The following is a 12,962-nucleotide window of genomic DNA, read 5'->3' on the forward strand; positions in this document are numbered from 1 at the left end:
CAGATCAGGATATATCTGGGTTAATTCTGAGCTGCCTAATTTGTACCAAGAACATAAGAGATAGATGTTACGTGTGCAAACAGGTACATACATGTAGTTGGGAACCGAAAGTGTAACCCGATCACATCGTTAAGAGAAGAGGAGGTGGGTGCAGAAGGAGGACGTGTTTAACTTGGGGGCTGACTCTGTGTCATTTAGGTGCAGATACAATCGCCGCCCACTTTGTTCTAAGTTGTCATGTTATGCGTCCTGGGGATCCAGGCCCTCTGCCCATAGTAACGGACGCATCTCACACTGGAGATTGGAAAGCATTTTCCTGTATTACCTTGCCCGGTCCTCATGACGATTTTGTAAGAAAGGTATCTTTGTTACAGCCGTTTTATAGATGGGACTTGCCCAAGGTCATCCAAGTAGAATTGTTGGTCCAGGGCCCTGAAACCAAGCCACCTGGCTTATGCATCATCTTTAAGCCGAGGGACCACCGCTGAACAGGGGGACATGGAGACAGCGTGTTGGCTCACCCAATACTTCCACACGTACGTGTAACGTACACACGGCAAAGCTGCCCAGTAGGAGACCTTCACTCGACACAACAGCGGGGCTGCTGAGGGAAGAGCCGTAAGGGTGAAACCCCCCAGTCACAAGACAGGACATTTCACCCCCATCTGTGAAGCCCTTTCCTGGCCCAGGTACCCCAAGGCAGAAGACTGGGGCACCCCAAAATGTGCTCCGTGCCCAGTTCACTTCCCCCACAGGTTAGGATGAGGAGGACATGATGGGGTGCAGAAGGGTCGTGAGATGCTCGGGGCTCTGTCAGACTCACGTGAAGCAGAGAACGGGCAGATGTGCTCTAACAACGAACTGCTCATAAGGCGCCATCCTGCACAGAGGCAACACTGACGTGTCCCTGCCTTACACCGGCAGCCCCCGATGGAGTGTTCCTGACAACTGACCACCAGCTGATTATTTATTAATACTGTTTGCTGAGTCTGGCAGCAGCAGAGGAAAACATACATATAATAAAAACCACAGTTCATTTAATGAGCTTCATGTCTTTTAATGGGAGATGTGTGTGCAGACCTAGGATTGTGCCAGATTCAATAAAACAGGAATTTGAGGAAAGGAGGAGCTGGTGTGAGGTGGGTCACTGAGGAAAGGCTTCATCGGGAAAGTTGTGGGATTTCAGAGCTGTCTGCTGAAGAAGGGAAGGTTGTGTCTTAGCTCGTGTGGAGACACTGGAAGCTGCTGCGCGAACGAGTGAGGGGGTCTGTTTTCCGGGAAGCGGGCAGGTCAGGGGGTTGGCACAGACCAGGAGAGGCAGGCTTGATGCGCAGTGCAGGGCTGAGGCCACGGGGAGCGTGGGGCAGGGTGCTCTGAGCGCCTGGCAGACCCGGGAGCGGCCCCTGTTGACCCAGCAGGTGTTCTGGCGCATGTGGGCTGGGGAGGGGCCTCACAAGTGTATTTTAGAAAAAATTAATTTAGCGGCAGTTTGAGAGCAGGTGCAGGCGGGGGGGGGAGGCAGAGATGGGCTGTCTGAGAAGGAGCGCTGTGCCGGCCTCCATGGAGACAGCAGCTCGCTCCGTCCAGGGAAGACAGATGGAGGAAGAAGAACTCAAGAAACGTTTCAGGGAAAAGGAGCATGACGCAGCGGCTTGTTTGCCCCTCTTTTGGGCACCTGGCCCTCCTCTGCTATTTTAGCACAGCCAGGCTCGGGGCTGGAATCCCCCAGTGCAGGCACGGTTTGTGGATCTGCAGAATAAGGCCACAGCACCTCCGGATAACACGTCGATGCTCCGAAATCACTACTCCACGTGGGAGAATTTTCCAAACACTGTAAAATTGTAGCAAAGCAGATCAGGCCCACGTGACACGAGGCAAACGTGCGCTAGCGTTCAGGAAAGTGATGGGAAACAGACCGTGTCCCATCCTGCCATGCTGCGTACCTGTCATGGGACCAGGGGTGCAGAGATAATGGGGTGAAATCCTATTCTTTAAGGAATTCAACACTGAGTGCTAATGGGGTGCCGGAGGAGATCACTAGAGAACTGTTCTCACCGGGGCAGGCGGGGCTTGGATGCGCTGCGTCTAACCCATCCTGGGAGAGAAAGTGGGGCTTCCTGGGGGGAGGGAGTTTGAGCTGATTTTTCAAGGTTAATTGCAGGTCTGAGGTTAAAAGTCGGGGGGGGGGGGCGTGTTCCAGGCAGAGGGAAGGGGCTGTGCAAAGACCCCGGGGTTTGCAGGCCTGGGGTGCAGACCAGGGCCTCGAGGAGGGGCAGGGCTCAGGGGTTCACAGTGCAGGCCACTCGGTCCCTTCCAGGAGCACCACAGGCTGCTGCCACAGCCTCTGACGGCAAACCTGCCTTTAGAATCCCCCACCTCCGGCTGTAACTCAGGACCAAACTTGTCACCAAGGGGGCGCTGAGGCTGCCACCCCTCTGTGGGTATTAAATTGAAAAACTTGGCCTCATTAGCTAATTGCTCATATGGTTGTATAAGACTTATTTTATTTTTTATGTTTAAATTTTTAAACCATCTTTTTACATCTAGAAGGACAATCTTACTTCCTTCCAGATACAGTTACTTCTGCCACTAATCACTCATTAAATACAGAACTCTTTCCCCAGCACCCTGCAATACCCTTCCTGCTGTGCGTTCAATTCCCACCAGACCCGGGTCGGCTGGGGGGCCATTCCAGCCCTATTCTTCTTTGTTCTGGGCTCATCCTGCATGAACTTTCAGGCTCTAGAACGGGTTCTGCTCTCTCTGTGTTGGTTCCTTGTAATGTATAAAACAGTCCCGCAAAGCACCCAACGTACAGGAGACACTAAGCGAATGGGGGTTCACTTTTCTTTCTCCTGAGAATGAACCCCAAAACCAAAGAGCTCAAAACTGTTTTAGAAGTCCAATGCGCTATCCATTGCGCTACGGAGCCTGTTTTAAATTTTGCGTTGACTCTGATGTTTCGAGCTGCGCGAATGCCAGCAAGTTCAGATGAAGCAGAAAGTGTAAAAGTCATCACCCAAAAGTCAAACGCTGCTTGAGCAGCGCTTCCATCTCTGACGTTTACACTCACAAGCTTATGGTCAAAGACCACCTGACAGCATGCGCTCGTCCACACAACTGCCTCTTCGGGGGCCCCGGGCCCGCCGGCCACCCCCAAAGTCAGGCTTCTGCTGTCCTGCAGCTTTCCCTCCCCTGGCGGCCGCCCTTGGAAGCTCCCCGGGAACTGTGCTTCGGAGTCTCTTCCTCTGGGGCCCTGAGACCGGTGGCAGGAGCTCCACTGGACGACACCATGACGGTGAGTACGAGTTCGCTCTTCCCTGGGGCCAGAGACCGTGAATCCCGCTGTCATGGCTCAGGTTCCGACCCCTTCGCCAGTAATTCACATTTAGCAAACATACCCTCACGCCCACCTTAGCACGAATGCTTTTATGTAAGTCCAGTGCTTACATTTAGAATAACGAGAGGTTTCTTTCAGGAACCTTAAATCTTTTATACTTAAAGAAAAGTCTCAAATGTAAGACATTTACTTTAGAACCAACAGAAGTTACCAAACTGACTTATTGAAGAGAGAGTGAGCTAATTATTTTATAATACTTTGTTTACACTTAGAATCAGGACTGAGTTTATAATTTTCCCTCTGTCCTCCCACTTCCCCCAAAGTGCACACTTTCTTCAGGTTGAAGCCTCATGAAGATTACAGAATATTAACTAATCAAAAACTCAGAGGTTCGTTCCAGTCCCGTCAGCTCTTGGAAGCTGCTTTCCGGCAGCGAACAGCTCTTCAGGCCACAGCAGCGAGCCCCGGGGAGGGGCGCCGGGGGTCCCAGCTCAGCGGGAGCCCACTGACGGTCACCCTGCACTCTGCACACCAGCAGCCTGCCTGCTCCTTCCGGTGGGACCAGGGTGGGAGAGACGGGGTCTCCCTGGTACAGAGCTCGGACTGGACACAGCTGAGCCCTGAGCTCTCTCCCCCGGAGCTGCCCCTCAATTATTCAGGAAGCAATTACCCATTCTGTCAATTAGCCAGACCCTATCTTTCACCTCCTGCTGCTCAGCATCCGGTTCTTTCACTGCTCATTAGCACCATCAGGAGGCCTGTGCTGTGCGTGAGCAGGAAGTGAAGTTCATTGACTAGGTGGTGCCACTCGGAGGAAGTCTGGGCAAGGAATAATGAAGAGAAGCTAGAGCGTCTGGCCAAATCAAGAGCGCAGATCAAACCACGTGCCCATGTTTTTCCCGGTGCTCTTATTCCCGTGAGCTACCGTCCGCTGGGTCACCGAGGCCTGGCCCTCCATGCCCACCCTCTCATGACGCACACCGCCGCCTCCATGTCCCCACCCAGACTCAAGGAAGTCTCAGCTCATAAAAACCCATCTGTGAAGATCGGCAAGAACCAGACATTCTATGTGGTTGTCCTCCTTGAACTGCGTTTAGAATAAGTACTATAGCAATTAAAAACTTTTCCCCCCAACATGACAAAGTGATTTTTAGTGAATTTAATGTAGCGCAAATACATTAAATTTTAGGATTTCTGTCCAATGTTTACATTAAGTGACAGGATGGCATATTGTTAGGAAGTTGCAGAGCTAGGAGAGATGGACGGGTCATGCGCCATGGTTTGTGACCGTTTCAGTGCTGGGTATCCAACCTCACAGTTTGGAAATGAAGAAAGACGAGGTGCATAAAACAGGTGGCAAAGCCTGGACCTGTCTGCTCCTTCTTCTCCTTCTCCTGCCTAACCTTTCTCAGTGAGGACTGGTAGCCAGTGAAGCCAACCTCAGCAGAAGGAGGCCCGGGCCCCGGTCCTGCGGCCTCATCACCGGATTGCCTCGCACATGAGTGTGCTCGGTGAGCTGAAGCTTGGCGCCAACAGGGGCAAGAGAGAGGAAATGAGAAACAGGGATTATCTGAGCAAAGGAGAAAATGCAGACTCAGCTAAGCAGCCGCGGCCCGGGCCCACGGCACAAGAGTGTGGCCCGGTGACCCAGCAGGGAGCCCACCTCCGCGGGGCCCGCGCCACACACTTGTCACCCATGGAGGGAACGCGGGATATTACAGAAACGAGCATATAACTGAAGTTCATTTGAAGGAGAAGATCTGGGGGCTAATTATGCTGTGAACTTGTCAATAAGCTTAAGTAGGTGGCATAAAAAAAATTCAGAAAGTCATTAAAAAACATGGCTCCATAAAACCTGACCATCCCGGGAACGGAGCAGGAAGAACAGCTCGGCTTTGTCTGTGGATTGCCTGGTATCAGGCCTAAAATGGTAGACAGTTCATGCGCAATGTCAGGTTTTGATCGTAAAGTGTCAGACTGTCCCTGGACCCCTGTCCCCAGCGCTGGCCTCCCTGCCGGTTGTTCCCCGGATGGAGGCTCTGAGTGGCAGCACTTGGGGCCAACACTCAGCTGTGGGGCGGGAAAACGTGGAACCCGGGGGGCAAGTGGGTGAGTCGATGACGGCCCGTGTTTGGCTCTGGTCTGGAGACAACCCTGGGAGACTCCTCCTCACGACCACATGCTGGGCATGCCCTGGCCACGGAGGTGGACACGGCTTGAGTGCTTTGGGGGTGGGGCCACGTTTTCAAAGAAAAAGTATAGATTTGTGGCCTGACAAATAACACTTGTGCTGTCTCCTAGAAGGGCAAGAGCAGTGCCGGAGGCAAGGCTTCAAAGCCAAATTTCTGGACCCTCTGGCACATCTAGGGGCTTTTCTGGCACATCTAGATAGGACAGCTGAAATCAGAGCAGCCCTGGAAATGTGGGATGGACACTTGCTCTCGGGGCTCAAAGCTGTCACCCACACACAGTATCAGGGAACCCTGGAAGGAAATCCTCCTAAGCAGCATAGGCCAAACCCTCAATCCACTTCTGCACCTGGTTTGGGACTTCCCACTTGAAAAATCACGCAACAGGGGTGCCTGCGTGGCGCAGTCGGTGGAGCGTCTGACTCTTGATTTTGGCTCAGGTCCTGACCTCGGGGTCGTGACCGTGCTCGGCCGGGAGTCTGCTTGAGATCGTCTCTCCCTCTCCCTCTGCCCCTCCCCCACTCTCGCTTTCTCTCGCTCCTCTCTCTGAAATAAGTAAGTCTTTAAAAATAATAAAAAATAAAAGTAATGCAACAAATCCTAAACACGATCCTAAGAAACTAGCAATCATTGCAATGGCGGTCGGCAATAACAATGTCCTAGAATAGGATCCTTTGAGGGGAAATGTGTCATCTTGGCATGGGAATTCTGAGAGCAAGGTGCAGGGGATGCTGTGAATTTGGGCACCTGCACAAGAGGGCCCTGTGCCGACCCCTGAGGATCATGGATGAACCTCATCTCTTGAGCCCAAGACCTGCCCGTGTGTTGGGGGGACAGGGCTCGGCCTGACAGAGGCCAGAGAACAGGCTGATGAAGTTCAGCCCACCCCCAGCCCTCCGAAAGTAGATGAAGAAGACAGGCGAGAAAGAGCAGGTCTTACCCTTGAGGCACGTGGACACGTGGCAGAAAGGTTCGCAGGCTTTTACAGCAGGCATGTATACGTTTCGGTAAAAGGAGTGAATTAATGAAGGAAGGAATTACAGGGAGCTAATGATTCGTTTGATCAGCTCCGTTGTTTAACTACTATTTATTAATAATTTGATTACAGTTTTAAAACTTCTGCAATACAAATAAAGAGCTGAGCAGAGAGATATCTGCCCCCCATGCAGGCAGGAGACGCTTCTGCTTTTCTGTAAGTGTGTGGGGCATCGGGCGCAGTGCCACAGCCACGGGAGGACTGTGTGCGTGCTCACTGGACTGCACACGGGGGCTGGGGCCACTGCCTTGTGAGGTTGCATGCGCTCACGGGACTTCTTGTCGGCAGGAAGCGGAAAGCTCTGGGAAGACTTTTACAACCTCCGAGGGTGGGGGGTCGGTTTCTCAGGAGCCCCAGGTGTCCTTGGCCCCAGGATGCTTCCTCATAACCATGTGGGGGCTCAGGGCCTAGTGGAGCATTTGAAACAAACCCAAATTTGAAAGGCTTCAAGGTGACTCCAGGAAGATAAAGGCAGTGGCTTTTAACAAAATAACTCCTGTTTGATTTCACTCATATTTGGGTGACCTGGCAATTTTATATCCATAAAAATCTGTTTCCCAGTTTATATTCTCTGTCACCACAGTGGTGAGGCCCGACAGCCCTGAGCAGTGGTTCTGGGGGCCGAGCGGCAGGGCAGGCAGAGGGAGCCTGCTGGGCGGAGTGCGTCTTAGCTCGTGGGCTGCCGGCGCGGGGTGCCCCAGGGAGAGTGGGGGCCGCTGCCCAGCTCTGTGAGCTCACCCTCCGAGCTAACCACCCATAGCCGAAGCTTATTCCCTATTTCACTATTGTGTTTACAGCCCCAGTGTGGTCTTTCCTTTCGCGTGAGGAACAGCCGAGCAGGGAGGGTGCCTGTTTCCAGACCTTTAGTTGAAATGCCAAATCAGGCGACCTTCAAATACTAAACTATTTTTTGGTAAAATAACTATTGCTCTTTTGGCCCCAAATGAAAAACTAAGAATAGAAATCGGCATTTGCATTGAAGATCGGATTTGCAGAATTAAGAGTGTGTTTCTGATTATTGCTGCATCACTTTGTCCTGCCAGCAAGTTCTGGAAGGAAAGTGCCAAGGGTCAGATTTTAGGGCGGAGGGCACAAGTCTCATGGCCTGAGTGAGAGTCAGTATCCGGTCCCAGAACTGTTCTGCTGCTCTCAGTGTTCAACACATCGAGCTAATACCCCCAAATCTGGAAACTTTATATCCAAATCTGGATTTCTGATTTTTCTGGAAAAATAGGAGGATCTGGAAACACTGCACAGCCGGCTAGCGAGGCAGTGTTGCCATGTGGCAGCAGCCACGACCTGATCTCCTCTTCCAGCCCGTCCCCTGCTATGGCACGGCCCACCATTGGGCATGTGCTGTTTCTATCTGCGGCAGTAGCTCCGCTGTGGTGGGCTGGGCGGGCTGTGTGCCCCGTGCATGTGCCGTCCAACTCTCCCGCTCCTGTCCAGCACTCTCTGTCCTCGGGGATACCCGAGTCTGAGGAAAGCAAGGCAGAGCATCTAAGTCCCATGGACTGGGAGAGTCATGGACGTGGGAGGATCTCATGGAAGTCCATAGAGCACCCTTCCCATCCTGGCTCTCAAGACTGGGCCATGGGCAGAGGCTTCCATGGCAGTGGATCAGGGTCCTGTGGCTGTGTCTTCTCTGACTTCTCCAGCAGCTGTGTCTCCGGCTCAGGAACTTTTGCTCCATGTTTAATAACTCAATTTTCCATCCATCCTTCTCATTTTTTCTTTAATTTCCCCTTGTTTTCCCTGCAAGTTACTGCAAACAAGTATGCAGAGACTTTGCGGTGGCCTTCAGAGGAATCACAGCCTGTCTTAGCATGTTTGTTTCAGCTTCTGTCCTCGCCTCCAGACACGGGCACCACCTGGTCCCCCCGGTGCTGGCCCACGGCGGGGCCTGACCCGGGCGGGGGGGGGTTGGGAGGGCACACACACGGCACGAGGGCCTTCTGAACGTCTGTGGGTGTGCCTCTCCTGCCGTAGACGGCATGGTCCCCGAAGTCTGCCGACTGCCCAGAGGGGAGGGCTGGCCACATCGGGGCCTTCTGTGCCCCTCCTCGTCTCCGTGGACATGCGTCTCAGAGGTAGGGGGCTGGCGGTGTGACGGCTGGCTCCATGTTTACTAACTGTGAGAGGGTGGGCAGAGTCACGTCTGTGGATCACAGTTCTGTCTTCTGTGAAGTTCCTCCATATCTCCCTGGGCAGCCTAGAGGATCCAATAACGTGATTCCACGGGCGAACCATGCACGGCGCCTGGTGTTTGAGAAAGGCTTCTTTCCTCTGTTCCCCAAAGGCGTAGAGAGCAGAGATGCTCACGATATCCAAGTTCTGGGCACGCACATCATTTGTGACGCAGGGTGGGTGTTGTGCTCTCTGTGTTTGCCATCACCTTCCCTAACACCAACACTTCCGTGGCCCGAGTATTGGAACCAGTGCAACCGTGCACAGCTCCGGAGTAGAGACTCCATAATGACTCCCAGGGCCACGAGCCCAGTCATATTTACAAAACCTAAAATGTGTGTGTGTGCGCGTGTGCGTGCACCTGGGACTCTTGATCTCCCTCAATCCAGCTAACCATTTTCAACAGGGCTTGAGACTCCTCTAATTTCCTGGACACGCAGGAGAACGAGAAGCCGGGAAATGGCTCATCACGCCAGGCTGGCTCTCTGGGGCTCCCAGGGCTCCAGGACGGCAGGCAGGGGAGACCCGGCCCGTAAGGCCAGTGCGGGTGGTCTGGGGCGCAAACGAGCAACATCGGTCCTGGTGTTCCTGCGCCCCGCGCACAGCACTGACCCAGAACGGTTGCTTGATAACCACTGGCCACGTTGTGCTGAACAGAGATATCACAGTTCCCTGAAAAGTCAGGCGCATGCTAGGCAAACTTTCTTGGAAATACGGAAAGAAGTTCTACACAAAGAAAACGAGTAAAAAAAATAGCGAAACACTTTCTAGAAGGGAAGATTCCTACAAAGGAAGGGGGGGTTCACAAATGTCAAGTAGGGAATGCATTTTCAAAAAAGATAGGCGGAGGGTCATTTTAGTGACTTGCAGGTGGTGCTTTTCCAGACAAGAATGATCTGAAATAAAACCGTCACTCTCAGCCCGTGGGACGCCTGCACCGTCCGTTTCCCGCCGGGCTGCGTGCAGCCCCTCCGGTCCTGTCCCGTCTCTGCTGCGGGGCGTGGACAAGGCGAGCCCCCCTGCTGCAGGAGCCGGCGGCACCCTCCTGGCGACACCTGGGTAGCGCCCCTCACTCCTGCACAGCAGCTGCTTACAGACTCACAGATTACTTACAGACTGGCCAGTGGTTTCTGAGACCAAGATCTTTAGTCCCTGGTTCCTCTACGTGTGGGCCGTTTCTTGTAAATAAAAGACCCTTAATTGGCAAATCACTGAGAAGACAGACACACAGATAAGAACTTGTAACACCAAGTGCCAAAATGCAAACGCTACCGTGTGGAGTTGGGAAGGCAGTGCAGAGCCGTGGGCAGGCTTGGGCCCCTGCGCTGACCCCCCCTCCCCCTCCCCCCCGGCACCGGAGTCTTCCTTTGTCTCTGCAGCTGCACAACCTTGGACGCGAGCTAACCCGGTGCATCCCCAGCCCCTAAATTATAAGTGTGTGGGTCATAGCACCCACGTGGGTCCTGGGGATGCTGGAGATTGAAGGAGAAAATAGGTTTGCCAGCGTTCTGGGAAAACTGAAGAGTTCGCATGAAGGGCCAGGCGTCGTCCGGTCAGCGGAGCATGCTGGTGGGTCCGCCTGACGGTACAAGGTCTTCCTCATTGTTTGGCAAGCTCTGGAGAGGAGGGACCTTGTCCCAGTGTTGGTCCCTGCTGTGATTTACTGAACAAATGAAGTGATCATCCCTTCAGTTGGAAACCTGAAAGTCACATTTTGACTTTTGTCTTTTCTCCATTCCTCTGTCAAATCATTCCTCACGTTCTGGTTTACACGGCCACGTCTTTCCACCACCTGCATGCGGCTCGAGTTCAAACCCTGGCTATTTGGGCTGAGTCACGGGGGTGATCCCGTAGATGCTGGACCCCCTCCGTCCCACCATCCGCTGCGACGCCATCATCCCAGTTCCTTCGTGGCCTCGCCAGCTTGAGAGCCCAGGAGGCTTCCCTGTTGACCCCCTCCCTCACGGTCGGTGAGCAACGGTGTCTGCCTCTTTTTCCTGCGTTTCTCCTACTTTACTGGATCGGAAATCAGTCAGAAGCAGAAATACAGAGACGCATCAGCTGGGCGGCGCGGGGCCGAGCAACACAGAGCCGAGGCCGCGCCCAGAGCCGCGCTCCCTCTGCTGCTCAAGCACCACGAACACACAGAGCAGGCCCCTTTGTATGTCGACCGTTTACAAACGCGGGCTCCGTGCTGCACAAGCTTCTGTATGTTGCTACTTTCACTTAGGAAAAGTCATAGGTGTCTATCCCTCCAGGCAAGGCTGGGGGGTTCAACTCATTTTTCGGATGGGTGTGTCGTGTGTGTCCAAAAATTTATCCAGCCATCCCTGTAAGTTCCCTGACTAATGTGTATTTAGGGTGTTTTATTTCATTTAATTGTTTTATTCCGCTCTAAAAAGAAGTGCAATAAATATCACATACATCTTGGTGCGTATTTCCATAATATAATTTTCTAAGAAGGTATTTTCAGTTTTTCTGGAAGATGTACAAATCCATGCACTTTTTAGTGATGTGTGATTATCCCTATTTTTCTAAGTGCTGATCGACAATGGACCACAGGAGCCTCATTTTTGCCGAGTGACATAATGTACCATCATTGCTCACGTTCTCTTTCCCTGACGGCAGATGAGGTTCAGCGCCTTCCCACGTGTGGGCCTCTTGCTTTCTCTCTCCTGGGAAATCCTGATGCTCACCCTTTGCCTAGTTTTAAAATGTTCCCATGGATTTGCAGTAGCTCCTTGTACATTTAACGTATTAATCTCGGTGCCCACCTTATTTGGTGGGGGTATTTTCTTTCACCCGTTTTTCCCTTTGCTAGTGGTATTTCCCCCATATATGTAAAAAAATGTAGGTGGCCCAACTGGTCACTTGGAAAGAGCTGGTGGGCTCTAGCGTGTGGCTGTGGTTTCCGGGTGGCTCACCACCCTGATGCCAGTGGCCCCGGCCCTCCTGGACCCTGTTGGGGTGCAGCCGGGTCCTCACGTCCTCCTCCAGGCTGGAGTGTGCAGCCTCACGCGGGGCTCTGCTCCACATTCTCGTGCCGTGTGTGAGCCAGCCGACAAGCGCAGCCCCCTTCTCTAGTAAACACCTGCTCAGCCCCACACCCCCCTGAGGCGGCTGCGCAATGAGAGACCACACCCATCCTTTAGATAGATATAAATCCCCACACATGTGACCAAAGAACAGCTTTTAATAAGTAGTAATTAATGTCCTATATTCATAAGCAGATCTATGTTCACTCTGAGACTGTATTTGACTTATATTCAGCATTCCCCCAACATAAATTTTGATAAAGTGGTACAAAAAATAAAACTCAAAGATTCAAATATGTTTTGACCTAGAGAAATATTAATAGAAGGGTCCATTGTATAAGTATTTCAAATTATCCTAGTGGTTTTCTAGTTTATAACTTTCTAAGACAGTTTTTCTTTTTAAGTTGAAGTACACTCGACATACAAAACCGTTTCGGGTGCAGAACACAGTGACCTGACATTCCCACATGTTATGAAAGGCTCGCATGGTGAGCAGTCACCGTCTGTCCCCACATGAAGTTACTGTCCTCCCGACAATATTCCCTATGCTGTTACTTCTCATCCCTGTGACTTATTTATTGCATAACTGGAAGTTTGTACTTTTAAAATCCAAGTTTTCTAAAAAAGATTTCATTTTACTTGTTTTTTTAAGGAGAGAACAAAGCTAAAAGAATAAAGAAGAATTAAAGAAGCTTATGTCTATGTGGGAGGCGTGTCCACGTTCAGGGGGAGATGAAGCACACAATTCCACAGGAAATGTTCAGAAATTAAAATGTTTCAGAAATTGCTCAATGGGAGATGTTCATGAATTTTAGGGAGAAGGGTTTGGGCTTGGAATCTTAAGCATGAAGTGTAGCTTTTTCCATTTGTTGTGTCTCTTGGCCCCTCGAGTCTCAGTTTCCTAGAAAGGATACAGACAGTGTCCCCACTGGGGCCCAGGTGGGCGTGCGAGCTCGTAACAGCCCAGGAGAATGGCCCTGCCCACGTGGGGGCATGCCGGCCCCCGCTGAATCGTGGCCCCAGCTGTGTGGAGACTGTCATTTTGCCCTCACTAGGCTGTCACTGTCCGACACCCATGTGCAGTTCAGGGTTCCTCCTCAAGGGAGAACTCTGCCATCCGATGAGACAGGGCTCTCAGAGGGCAGGTGTGGGATACCACACAGCGACAGAAGATG

At 52.2% G+C, this 12,962-nt stretch overlaps 1 protein-coding gene across 17 annotated transcripts in view; it reads right to left on the minus strand.

Annotated features, from left to right (window-relative positions):
- MYT1L (myelin transcription factor 1 like) overlaps positions 1 to 12,962 on the minus strand; it is a 418,463-nt gene that overhangs the window by 142,926 nt on the left and 262,575 nt on the right. The window lies entirely within an intron of this gene.

Source organism: Callorhinus ursinus, unplaced genomic scaffold (assembly GCF_003265705.2).
Source record: "Callorhinus ursinus isolate GAN/ISIS: 27379988/994484 unplaced genomic scaffold, GSC_fseal_2.0 scaffold10, whole genome shotgun sequence".
Taxonomy (NCBI): Eukaryota; Metazoa; Chordata; class Mammalia; order Carnivora; family Otariidae; genus Callorhinus; species Callorhinus ursinus.